This window comes from Pinus tabuliformis, chromosome 9 (assembly GCF_031772625.1).
Source record: "Pinus tabuliformis cultivar Carrire ecotype Pingquan chromosome 9, CPIR1, whole genome shotgun sequence".
NCBI classification, from domain to species: Eukaryota; Viridiplantae; Streptophyta; class Pinopsida; order Pinales; family Pinaceae; genus Pinus; species Pinus tabuliformis.
Genome location: NC_142307.1, coordinates 474,903,755 through 474,916,411, shown reverse-complemented (window position 1 = coordinate 474,916,411; position 12,657 = coordinate 474,903,755). Strand labels below are relative to the sequence as shown.

The 12,657-nt window shown below is 37.9% G+C and overlaps 1 pseudogene; it reads left to right on the top strand.

The window, feature by feature from the left end:
- Window positions 1–11,805: 11,805 nt before the first annotated feature.
- LOC149149262 (rust resistance kinase Lr10 pseudogene) lies at window positions 11,806–12,201 on the top strand (annotated as a pseudogene).
- The last annotated feature ends 456 nt before the right edge of the window (window positions 12,202–12,657 follow it).

Here is a 12,657-nt window from a genome sequence, read left to right as displayed (position 1 = left end):
TATTACGTAAAAAAGCATAAACATTGTTAAACACATTACCCAAAAAAAATTTGTTAAAAAAATATTAAAAGTTAAAAAACAAGGTATTAACAATTGCATTTAAAACAAAAGAAATTGTTAAATAAAATTTAACTATTATATATAACTCAATTCAACAACCTCAACGGCCTTCACATCCAAATCCATAATCACCTAAAGTTATACCATCACATCTAATTATAAAATAAATTTATATTCATTTCAAACTATTTAAAACCGGACATGAAAATTTGAAACAATAAGCTTTAGGATAGAAATTTTTTAGTTCCCTTATAAGATCACGGTTCTAAATTTTACTAATATAATTTTATGAGTTAATAAATAAATTAATATTCTTGGTTAATGTTTTCAGAATCTTAAAATCACAGAAATGATAAGCTTTCGGATAGGAATTTTAGGTTAAGCTATAAGATGATGAATGATAATGAATGGTTTCAATTTTGAAGTCACGTCCCTGTAAATATAGAAATGATAAGCTTTCAGATAGAAATTTCAAATCACATTATAAGATGATGAATGATAATGAATGGTTTCAAATTTCAATTTTGAAGTCACACCCGCGTAAATTCAAAATCTTCAACTTCCCATTCTAGAAAACTACCAAATAACATTAAACCTCTTATCCACTACAATTTTGAAAATTCAAAATACCAAATAACATAAAACCATAAAACACATAATAGATTAGAATACAAAATAAAATACAGACCTTTTTGTTGAATTTAAGGGTTTATCGTGATATCAACCTGAGTTTGAGCTCGTCCCCAAGCTAGTTGGAAGAAATCAGGCCTTAATTTACTTCAAAATTTCTTTAGGGGCTCCCTAAGCTGGTTGGAAGAAGTCACGCATTCATTTACTTCAAAATTGTGTGAAGGGTTGTATACAATATCAAAATGTACATATAACTTGTAAGTATTTTTCAGGTTTTACAATAACTAACTACATAAGTAAATAAAGAAACCACACCTTAATTTACTTCAAAATTTCCTCAGGGCCTGTATACCATATCAAATTTAACATAACTTGTAAGTATTTTTCAGGTTTTACAATAGCTAAAGAGTACATACCTCATAGGCACCACTAATTTAGCAGTTCTCAACGAGAAAGCATGCCATATTCAGAGGCTAACAAATTCAACACTGCAGTACAGTTAAAACAAATTCAAAAGCAACCACCCCTTAACTTATTTCTCGTAAAAACAAATTCAAAAGCAACCATGCCTTAATTTACTTAAAAATTTCCCGGATGCGGGTGACAATTCGCGTGTTAATGAGGAGCCACATGCTAGCCATGTGCTGCCTCAAGATTAAGGCAGGAAAATTGATACGATGCTCGCCGCCAAGGAATAAAAGCATGGGAGAACAACATAAGCACTTCAATGCTCTGTCCGGTTTACTGGTACGACTGCAGCTTGCAGTTATGGCGAACAGGACTCGAGGTGGTGATGAGGAGGTTAAAAAAGGTGGTGGGTCGGCTCTCCATGTGCTGGTTCACGCTCAGGTTTTGGTTCTTGGAGTTCAGGCTCTTGCCTGGTCTATGGTTCTCCAAGCAACCGCTCTTGCTGTCAAAGCTATCTTCCTGTCTGTTGGGTGTCGTCTCAAGTCTGAAAGGTTATCCTATTCCGCATTGCTCCATACCCCTGGTGCTCTTGCAAAGATGGTTAGGCCTCGACAGCGATTACTCAGCCGTCGAGGTTCTGCCCGGGGAGGGTCTTCACGTCCTCCAGTCGATGCGTCCCAATCCCACTGTTGCCGTTGCCATTGCCATCGAATTGCTGAGGCCAACCCCCTCCAAACAAGCCAATTCATGGACTCCAGTGCCCCAGACTCTGATCCAGCACCTATGCCTGCCTTCGGTTCTGCCATTTTCACCTTTAGTAGTTCTCTAGACAAACCCCGTATCAATGCCCACGTATCGGTTCTCTTCCTTGAGGAATCTCCGGATGGTGGCGATGTTCATCACAGCAAGGGGAAGCACCCGGGTGGAAGCTCAGAGGACGTCAAGGAGATGCCAGCGGATGCTCTAGAGCATGTTTCTAACCTTCCTCAGACTCAGGAGGTGTCGACATCCAAAGGGGACAATGTCAACATGGACTCCTTTCCCACTGCAGAGGAAATTGAGAAGTATGGCTGGTGCAGGGTGGTCGAGGAGGAGCCGGACGAATAGCCGCCCATCTGTTCAGAATCATAACCTCCATCGCTGCTCAGGTCTTGTTTTGGTTTTACTGTTTATGTCATGTTGGCTTAGAGTCTGTTCATGCTATGTCTGTACTGCCCGAAAGGGATAATGCTGAAGGTCTTTTGATGCCCCTGCGAGGGATGAACACTTTTGGTCCAGCGCCCCTGCGAGGGATGTCTAGTTTTGGTCTGGCTGCTCTTTTGTGGTATAGTGCCCCTGCGAGGGTTGTTTCGCTCAGACGTGGTGCCCCTGCGAGGGCTGCTCTTTTTTGGTCACTCCTATTCCAAAGTGCCACAGTTGGCCTCTGGTAAAATGACTCTGTGAATGTAACTGTTTTTCTTGATCCTGTAAATAATAGAATAGTTTTAACGAGAAAAAAAAAATTTACTTAAAAATTTGGTGAGGGGTTGTATACCATATCAAATTTTACATAACTTGTAAGTATTTTTCAGTTATTACAATAAACTAATGACATAAGTAAAGAAAGAATACATACCTCATAGGTTGATACCACCAATCTAGCAGTTTTGAACCAGAAAGCATGCCATATTCAGAGACTAACAAATTCAACACTGCAGTAAGATAAAAACAAAATCAAAAGCAACCACGCCTTAATTTACTTCAAAATTTCCAAAAGAAACCACGTCTTAGTTTACTTCAAAATTTCCCCAGAGTTGTATACCATACCAAAATTTACATAACTTGTAAGTATTTTTTAAGTTTTACAATATACTAATGGCATAAATAAATAAAGAATACATACTTCATAGGCTAATACCACCAGTGTAGCAATTTTTAAGCATGCCATATTCACAGGCTAACAAATTCAACACCCAACACTGCAATAGGGTAAAAACAAATTCAAGAGTGAAGTAGGGTAAATTAAAAGATTGTTGGGATGTTATTGCTTTTCCCAATTAGAAAGAAAGAGCAATCACAGAGGAAAATGTAAGACCATAAAACACATAATTCATCAAACCACATATGGTTAAATGCCAAAGGCAAAACTGGTAACTAGACCATGGTAAATTCTAAAGGCGAAAGTGGTAACTGAATCCTAGTAGCTTCCAAACTAGACCCTGGTAAATTCTAAAGGCAAAGTGGTAACTGGACCTGGTAAATTCTAATAGCTAAAGTGGTATTTGGACCCTGGTAAATTCTAAAGTTGTTTCGCAAGAGAGTGAAATCCAATGCTAGTAAATAGGTCATCAAATTATGTCATCAACAACCAAATATTGAAAGAATATAGCACGCTAGTGTGCTGCCTGGCATAGCCCTGTAGTACCCATTGCCCAATGCCCATAATGTTCTATTAATTCTCAACAACCAGATCTTGAAAAAATATAGCACATTAGCCATAGCCCTATCATAGCCTTGTAGTAAACTCAACCTTAGTTATAATAAATAATTTTAGGGATTAGTAAATTCTGGTATAATAGATTTTTAAGATTTGAATTTTTAATTAGACATCAGAATGATGAGACCCCAACATATTTTAGACGTGAGAATTGAGATGCAAAAATTTTCACCAACCATAAAATACGTGCTGAAACTTAAAATACGATGTCAATTTCCAGACCTGGCAGTGAGTATATTCATAACTCAACGAATCCACAGTAAGCTAGTTTGTACCGCAGTCCATAGCCCGAGGAGAAAAAGTACAAATGAGTGATAATAAAGTCTTTCGTAAATTAAGAGAGTGCTTCCTAAGAAAAGGCGAAGAGTCTCTCATAATGCCCCAAAGGGCTAAATCAACCATAAATAATTAAACCCAAATGTGAATTTAGTGCTTTCCAAGAAAAGGCGAAGAATCTCTCATAATGCCCCAAAGGGCTAAATCAACCATAAATAATTAAACCCAAATGTGAATTTCTTAGATATTGCTGTTATGGATTCCATTGTCTTCCATTTAGTCCAACAAAACTCGATAATCAAAGCTCATGTTTTACCCAATTTACCATCCACTGAATATAAGAAAATACTTTGAATTTCCTATTTTTCATTTAATTTTTAATTTAAAGACAAAATTCAACTATTCAAAAATACAAATTAAAATTATAAAACTTGTTCCAAAATGAATATACAAATTAAAATTATAGAACTTATTCCAAAATTAATATACTAGGATAATAACGTTTATACTAAAGAAAATTTCTTTTTCGTAACTAACACCACACGGTACGCCATTATAATTTCACAAATCGAGTGGTGAATATTCAATGTAACTGTGCTCGGCCAAACTCAGCGCGCTCCTTTAATTTATAACAGAAAATGACGTTCTGCTTTCAATCAAAGAATGCTCCGGACAGTTGAGGGGTTGATTTCTCTACTTCACTAGCTAGGAAGAAAAAACAAATTATATACCGATATTAAAATAAACGAGAAATAATATAATATGCTTCATTCATGCCTATCCCAATCCAGTCGTCAATTCAATTTAACCGTGCTCGGCCCAACTCAGCAAGACCCGTCGTCAATTCAATTTAACCGTGCTCGGCCCAACTATTCAAGACCCCGAAGACCGGCGAAGAATCTCTCATAATGCCCGAAAGGGCTATTCTACACGCCGAAGACTTTCTCACAGCGCGTTTGTGACTGCCGTTCCTTTTCACCCAATGGTAGCTATTGACCCCAAAAGCTCTCATAATATTCAAGAAGAAATGACGATGACATAACCTTGGGCATCTTCGTAGTTGCATCCCAGAATGAACCATAACCATGCCTTTCCCTAGCAAGAAGCTTCACTGTATTCTTCCAACTATTGTATGGGAAGATGTTTAAGCTTTCGAAGATTATTCTGACTTTGTTCATTTTGTTGTTACTAAAATTTCGTTATATAAGATTTCAGATTTGTAATTTTATCAGTCCCTTCATTCGACGGCACTTGCAGATTCACCATGGCAAGTGTTAGGCTCATGGCAGCAGGTAATATTATCGTTTTTTTCTATTTCATGGGCTCCTATTGAACCTCACTAAGATTTTGTATCTTGATTCCATTATTGTCTTCTGGTTTGGACGATTATCACAATGACATTAATCTCTTCATTCCGCCACAGTTGCAGTTTGCACCGTGGGAGCACTTCTTTTTCTCATAAGTACGTTTATGGTTTCTTCCTATTGAACCTCACTTTGGAATTGTATATTAAGGTTTGATGAAGATTATATACTTATATCAATCTCTTCATTCAACAACATCCCTGAACGAACTTGCCACTGGCCATTGTTGGGAATTTCTGGTAATTCCAAACAAAAATGACTCAACAAAACAAAGAATAATGCTCTGTTTTTTAACACAGTAAACAAAGATTTTTGAGACACCAAAAAAAAACTTTTCATTCAGTAACAAAACTGTTGTTACAAAAAAAAAATTCTTCCTCTCACAGAGGTATTACAACGGGAATGCTTCAGATGCAGTTAAAAAAAAACTTCACTGTCTTTCTGAAAATTACTCTGTCTCTGCTTGAAAAATTACTCTGTCTCAGCTTGAAAATACACTGTTGTGTCTGCTTGTAAATTTACACTGCTGTGTGTAAAAACCCCTTTTTACATTCACACTGCTACTGCGTATTTCCCTCTTTCATATTCAACGAACAACATTACATTCGTGCTGCTGCTGTGTGTAAAAACCCCTTTTTACATTCACACTGCTACTGCGTATTTCCCTCTTTCATATTCAACGAACAACATTACATTCGTGCTGCTTCTTGCACATTACATATTCTAGAACAAAAAAAACATTACACAGCATAGTCAACAGACAAAAACAAAACTACACCCGTGAAAATAAAAAACAATTCGCATTAATTAATTTCTGGAATGAGGGTACTTCACATTAATTAATTTAGCATGGCGATATATTTTTTTTATTATTAACTGTAGATCTGCCCCAAAATAATCAGACGGCTGACGGTCAATCCCGAAGGTCCCTTCCTGCTGAACTTTATGTGCCGGGGAATGGTGGTTTTGGAAACCACGTGTCAGCTGCTATACATGCTCATTGCCTCCGGGGAAATTACCACTGTACAGCAAAAGCGGTGCGGGGAATAAACTGGCGGTTTTCTGCAATAAATGTCGCAGTTGAAATTACATTCCAACACTCCCCTTTAATTTCAACTGCTGGGTTATCAGTCATACCCAGACATTTCCTCAAAAATTCAAAACTTTTCTGCCCCAATGGTTTGGTCAGAATATCAACAACCTGCTCCTGAGTTCTGCAGTGTTTTAAAACAATTTCACCATTGTTTAACAATTCCCTAATGTAATGAAACTTTGTGTCAATGTGTTTCGTTCTTTTATGTAACACAACATTCTTGGATAATGCAATAGTTGAACTATTGTCACAAAAAATCACAGTTCCTTTTGCTTGCTCTTGGCATAAATTCCTTAACATCCTTCTCATCCAAATTGCTTGACATAATGTTGCTGTAGCTGCCACATATTTTGCTTCTGCTGTAAACAATGCCAAAATAGGTTGTTTTTTAGAAGCCCATGAAATGGCTCCTGAACCCATGTGAAAAACATAACCGGACGTGTTTTTCCGATCATCTACACTTCCAGCCCAATCACCATTAGTGTATCCAATTAAATCTGAACATTCTGAAGTAGTATATAAAATGCCAAACCTTTTAGTACCTTTAACGTACCTCAGAATCCTTTTTGCTACCTACCAATGTACTTCTTTTGGCCTCTCCATGAATTCGGAAATTAAACTAACAACATACATTATATCCAGCCTAGTTGCCGTCAAATACATAAGGCTTCCAACTATGCTCTTGTACAAACTGGGATCAAATTCCTTGTTGTTGTCCTCTTTGCTGAGTTTTAATCCCATCACTATGGGAGTGATTGTTGCTTTGCTCTCCTGCATATTAAATCTTTCCAACACTTCATTAACATATTTTGCTTGTGAGATAAAAATCCCATTTTCATTTTGTTCTACTTCTATTCCTAAGAAGTATCTCAACAAACGCATGTCAGTCATTTCAAATTCTTCTTTCATAACTGTTTTGAAATTTTCAATAAGGTAATCATCATTACCTGTGAAAATAACATCATCAACATATAACACAACAATTAGTAATTTACCATCCTTTTCTTTGATGTAGAAGGTGGGTTCTCCCTCACAATTTTCAAATCCATTTTCCAGTAGATAGGAATCTATCATACTGTACCACGCTCTTGGTGCTTGCTTCAGCCCATAAAGAGCTTTCTTCAATCTGCACACTTGTGCTCTTGGCCTTTCTTTTCATAGCCTAGAGGTTGTTCAATGTAAACCTCTTCCATTAACACTCCATTTAGAAATGCTGACTTCACGTCCATTTGGTAACTTTCCACTTGTTTTGTGCTACTATGGACGGCACCGCTCTCATGGTTTCCATTCTAGCAACTGGTGCAAAAGTTCCTCATAGTCTCTCCCATACTGCTGCTTATATCCTTTGACAACCAGTCTTGCCTTGTGTCTTTCTATTTTGCCTTCAGTATTACTCGTGGTCTTGTAGACCCATTTAACTCCAATGACTTCTTTTCCTTTTGGTAGTTCAACTAAATCCCATGTCTTGTTTCTTTCTATGGTTTTGATCTCCTCATCCATAGCTTCTATCCATTTCCTATCCTTAATTGCTTCTTCGAAATGAACAGGGTCATCAACATGACAATATAAAGCAAACAAAGAGTTCATACCTTCATTTGCTACCTCTTGTTCATAAATGTTACTTAAATTTCTGAACTTCTTACCTCTTTCATTTGGTATACAAGTGCTTGAAGAAGCACTTGAATTTCCTCCTTGTGGTGTTCTTGGAGAAGCACTTTCATTTCTCCTCAAGGGTGTCTTTTGTTGCCCTTGTGTTGGTGCTGCTGTTTGGGGATGTATTTCAGCCATCTCCTTATCATCTTCATCATGTAACAAAGACTTTTTAACATCCACTGTCTTCTCTATGCTTCCATCCTAAGCTTCCTCCTCAATGAACTGAACATCTCTACTCACAATAAGCTTCTTGGTGGATGGGTTATACAACCTGTAAGCTTTGGATTCCTCACTATATCCAATGAAAATACATTTCTCCCCTTTGCTATCCAACTTCTTCCTTAGTTGATCTGGAATGTGTGCATAAGCCACACATTCAAAAAATTTCATGTGGGTGACTCCTTGCTTTGTCCCACTCCATGCTTCTTCCGGCACTCTGTTCATGACTGCCTTTGTAGGGCATCTATTTAAAATGTACGCTGCACAGTGTACAGCTTCAGCCCAATAATCATTTGGCAATTGCTTTGCCTTTAACATACTCCTCGCCATATCCATGATTGTCCTATTCTTCCTTTCGGCAACTCCATTTTGCTGCGGAGTGTACCTAGTGGTAAACTGCTTATGAATTCCATTTTCTCTACAAAAACGTAGAAATTATTTGGAGATATACTCACCTCCTCTGTCAGTTCTTAGAACTTTGATATGCAGCCCACTTTGGTTTTCTACAAGTTCTTTGAAATTGCAAAATCTTTCAAACACTTCACTTTTGTTCTTCAAGAAATAAACCCAAGCTTTTCTAGTAAAATCATCAATAAATGTTAGTATATAGTGGCTGCCTGCAAGTGATGGAGTTTGCATCGGTTCACATAAATATGAGTGGACAATCTCTAAGGTTGCTTTTGCCCTTATGCTTTTCCCAAGTAGAAAACTTTCTCTGTGTTGTTTTCCCAAGATACAACCTTCACAAAGGTTTTCTGGTTTCTCTATCAATGGTAATCGTCTTACCATCCCTTTTCTATTCAACAAGTTAAGACCTCCAAAGTTGAGATGTCCAAATCTCAAGTGCCACAACCAATTTTCATCTTTTGGTACGCTTTGGAAAGCCTCTTGTGTCATTGCTGCTATTTCTTCTCCATTTTTTAAATCTGCTTTCATTCTGAGAGGGAACATCATGTTCCTTGTCATATTCACTTCAGCAATACATTGTTTGCTGGGTGTTTTATCCATGATGGTGCATACATCATCCACAAAGAAAACATTGTACCCATTTTGAACAAGCTGTCCAATACTTAAGAGGTTACATTTCATTCCAAGAACATAATAAACATCTAATATGGTTTTCTTTTCACCTTTCTTTGTTAAAACTTTTACTTCTCCTTTTCCCATAACAGAAACTTTATTATCAGTCCCTAGTGTGACTTGTGACTTCGCACTCTGATCTAACATAAAAAACAGGGCTATGTTTCCTTTCATATGGTTACTGCAACCAGAGTCTAGAAACCATACATCTTCAATCTTTTCTTCAGCCATATTACAGGCTAAAAACAAATTATCTTGGCTGATATTTTCTCTAGTGAAATTTGCACTAGTTCTATTATTCATATAATGCTGCTTCTTCCTACATTCATTTGCATAATGCCCATATTTTTTACAATAGTGACATTGGACATTGGATTTATCATACTTTTGTCCTTGAGCATAATGTTGTCCACTTTGTTGGCTGTTGCCTTGGCCTTGGTTCTGATTTGAATTGTTGCCTCTTCCTTGAACATTTGCTGGACTGTTTCTTCCACCTCTGTTTTGGCTTCTACCTCTTCCTCTCTTCTTTCCTCTGCCTTGACCTCTTCCTCTTCCAAAGCACATCTGGGTCTTAAAGGCATGTTCTAGAGTTGAGTTTTCATTTCTACTCAATCTTTGCTCATGTGTTATCAGTGATGCATGTAGCTCATAAACTGAGAAGTTTGTGAGATCCTTTGTCTCTTCTATGGTGGTGACAATCACATCAAACCTTGAGGGTAAGATCCTCAATAGTTTCTCTACAATCCTCCTTTCTTCAAGAATCTCTCCATGAGACCTTATGTGTGTGACCAGACCAATCACATGTGTGAAGAATGAGTCAATATTATCTGACTCATTCATGCAGAGAGTCTCAAAATCTCTCCTCAGCGACTGTAGTTTTGCTGTCTTCACTTTCTCCATGCCTTGATAGGCTGTCTTGAGAGTTTTCCATGCTTCTTTGGATCTCTTGGCTGCTGCTATCCTTGGAAACACACTCTCATGCACTGCTTGATACAAAAAGTAGAGGGCCTTAGAATCCTTCTTCTTATTGCTTTTCAACAGATCTTTCTCTGCCCGAGTTAAATTATTAAACTCATTTTCATCTGTTGGTTCTTCAAAAGCATCCTCAACAAATTCCCATAAGTCTTGGGAAGCAAGCAAAGCTCTCATAGTTATTTCCCAATAGTCATAGTTTTTCCCATTAAATTGTGGGAGCTGAGTATTACAGATACCCATGCTAGTGCTGGCCCCTGCCATTCTTGCACTCTTAACTATGCTTCAAAATACTTGACTGTGTATTTGAAATAGCTGACTGTCCTCAACTGTAACACAAAAACTAGCTTGAGAAATACCTTGGATTCTTCCCTGACTGAGTCTTCACTTTGCAGGAGAAACTGCTGCAGCAAGAAATCCTTCCTTCAGCTTCTTTGACACCTTCAAAGAGCTTGGACAAGCTCCGATACCATGTTGGGAATTTCTGGTAATTCCAAACAAAAATGACTGAACAGAACAGAGAATAATGCTCTATTTTTTAACACAGGAAACAGAGATTTTTGAGGCACCAAAAAAAAACTTTTCATTTAGTAACAAAACTGCTGTTACAAAAAAAAATCTTCCTCTCACAGAGGTATTACAACAGGAATGCTTCAGATGCAGTTAAAAAAAACTTCACTGTCTTCCTGAAAATTGCTCTGTCTCTGCTTGAAAAATTACTCCGTCTCAGCTTGAAAATACATTGTTGTGTCTGCTTGCAAATTTACACTGCTGTGTGTAAAAACCCCTTTTTACATTCACACTGCTACTGCGTATTTCCCTCTTTCATATTCAACAAACAACATTACATTCGCGCTGCTTGTTGCGCATTACATATTCCAGAACAAAAAAAACATTACATAGCATAGTCAACGGACAAAAACAAAACTACACCCGTGAAAATAGAAAACAATAAAATTAAAAGCTTTTTACCTATGTTTACTGACCGAAATTACTTCGCATTAATTAATTTCTGGAATGAGGATACTTCACATTAATTAATTTAGCATGACGATATATTTCTTTTATTATTAACAGTATATCTACCCCCAAAATAATCAGACGACTGACGGTCAATCCCGAAGGTCCCTTCCTGCTGAACTTTATGCGCTAGGGAATGGTGGTTTTGGAAACCACATGTCAGCTGCTGTACATGCTCGCTGCCTCCAGGGAAATTACCACTGTACAGCAAAAGTGGTGTGGGGACTAAACTGGCGATTTTCTGCAATAAATGCCGCAGTTGAAATTACATTCCAATAGCCATTGGGATCAGTAGGTAAATTTACGATTTCTTCCGGTGTCAGTGTTTTATTGACGCTCACCAGAAATTTTGTATCTTGTAATTTGGATTTTTAAAATCGAGATTGATATCAATGTATATGTCCCTTGCAGCTTTCTTAATTCCAGGACTAGGGGTGTTCTCAGGCATCCTCTTTTGCCTAATAACGTGTCCTTCCTGCTTGAGGAGAATTAAATCTCCTCCCGGTGGCTCTATTTCATTGGTAGAGAAATTCCTAAGGGAATATGCTTATGAAATGCCAATGCCAACCAGATATTCAGAGTCTCAACTCAAGAAGATCACAAACGACTTCGCAGAAAAGTTGGGCGAAGGAGGTTACGGTGTGGTTTATAAAGGCAAGCTACACAATGGAACTCTAGTGGCTGTGAAGCTTCTAGATAGGCATAGGCACAGCGAGACCCAATTCATGAATGAAGTGGCCACCATAGGACATGTTCATCATGTCAATTTGGTTCACCTCTTGGGCTTTTGCTTTGACAACTTTACAAGCGCGATGCTATATGAATACATGCCTAATGGATCTCTCGATAAATTTCTATTTGCCCGAAAAGAGGAAGGGCGAATGTTAAAGTGGGAACAGTTGTATTCAATAGCTCTCGGCGCGGCTCGAGGAATTTCATATTTGCACTAGGATTGCAATAATCTCATCGTACACTTCGACATCAAACCTCACAATATATCGTTGGACACCGAGTTCACACCAAAAGTTTCAGATTTCGGTATGGCCAAACTTTGTGGGAAGGGAGACGACCACATATCAATGACAGCCGCGAGAGGCACGCCAGGTTATGTTGCTCCAGAGCTGTGTCACAGTGATGCGGGTCTGGTTACGTATAAATCAGACGTTTATAGTTTCGAAATGTTGTTGCTAGAGATTGTTGGGAGAAGAAAGAATCTTGATGTGCAGTTGAGTCATTCCAGTCAGCGGTACTTTCCTGACTGGGTTTCCAAACTGCTGGAGAGTGGGGACTTAGGGATGTGATTGAGAGAAGGAAGAGGAGAAATTGAAACAGAAGACGAGGAGAAGGTGATGAGGCTTATCACTAAAATTGGGCTTTGGTGCATACAATACAACTCCACAGATCGG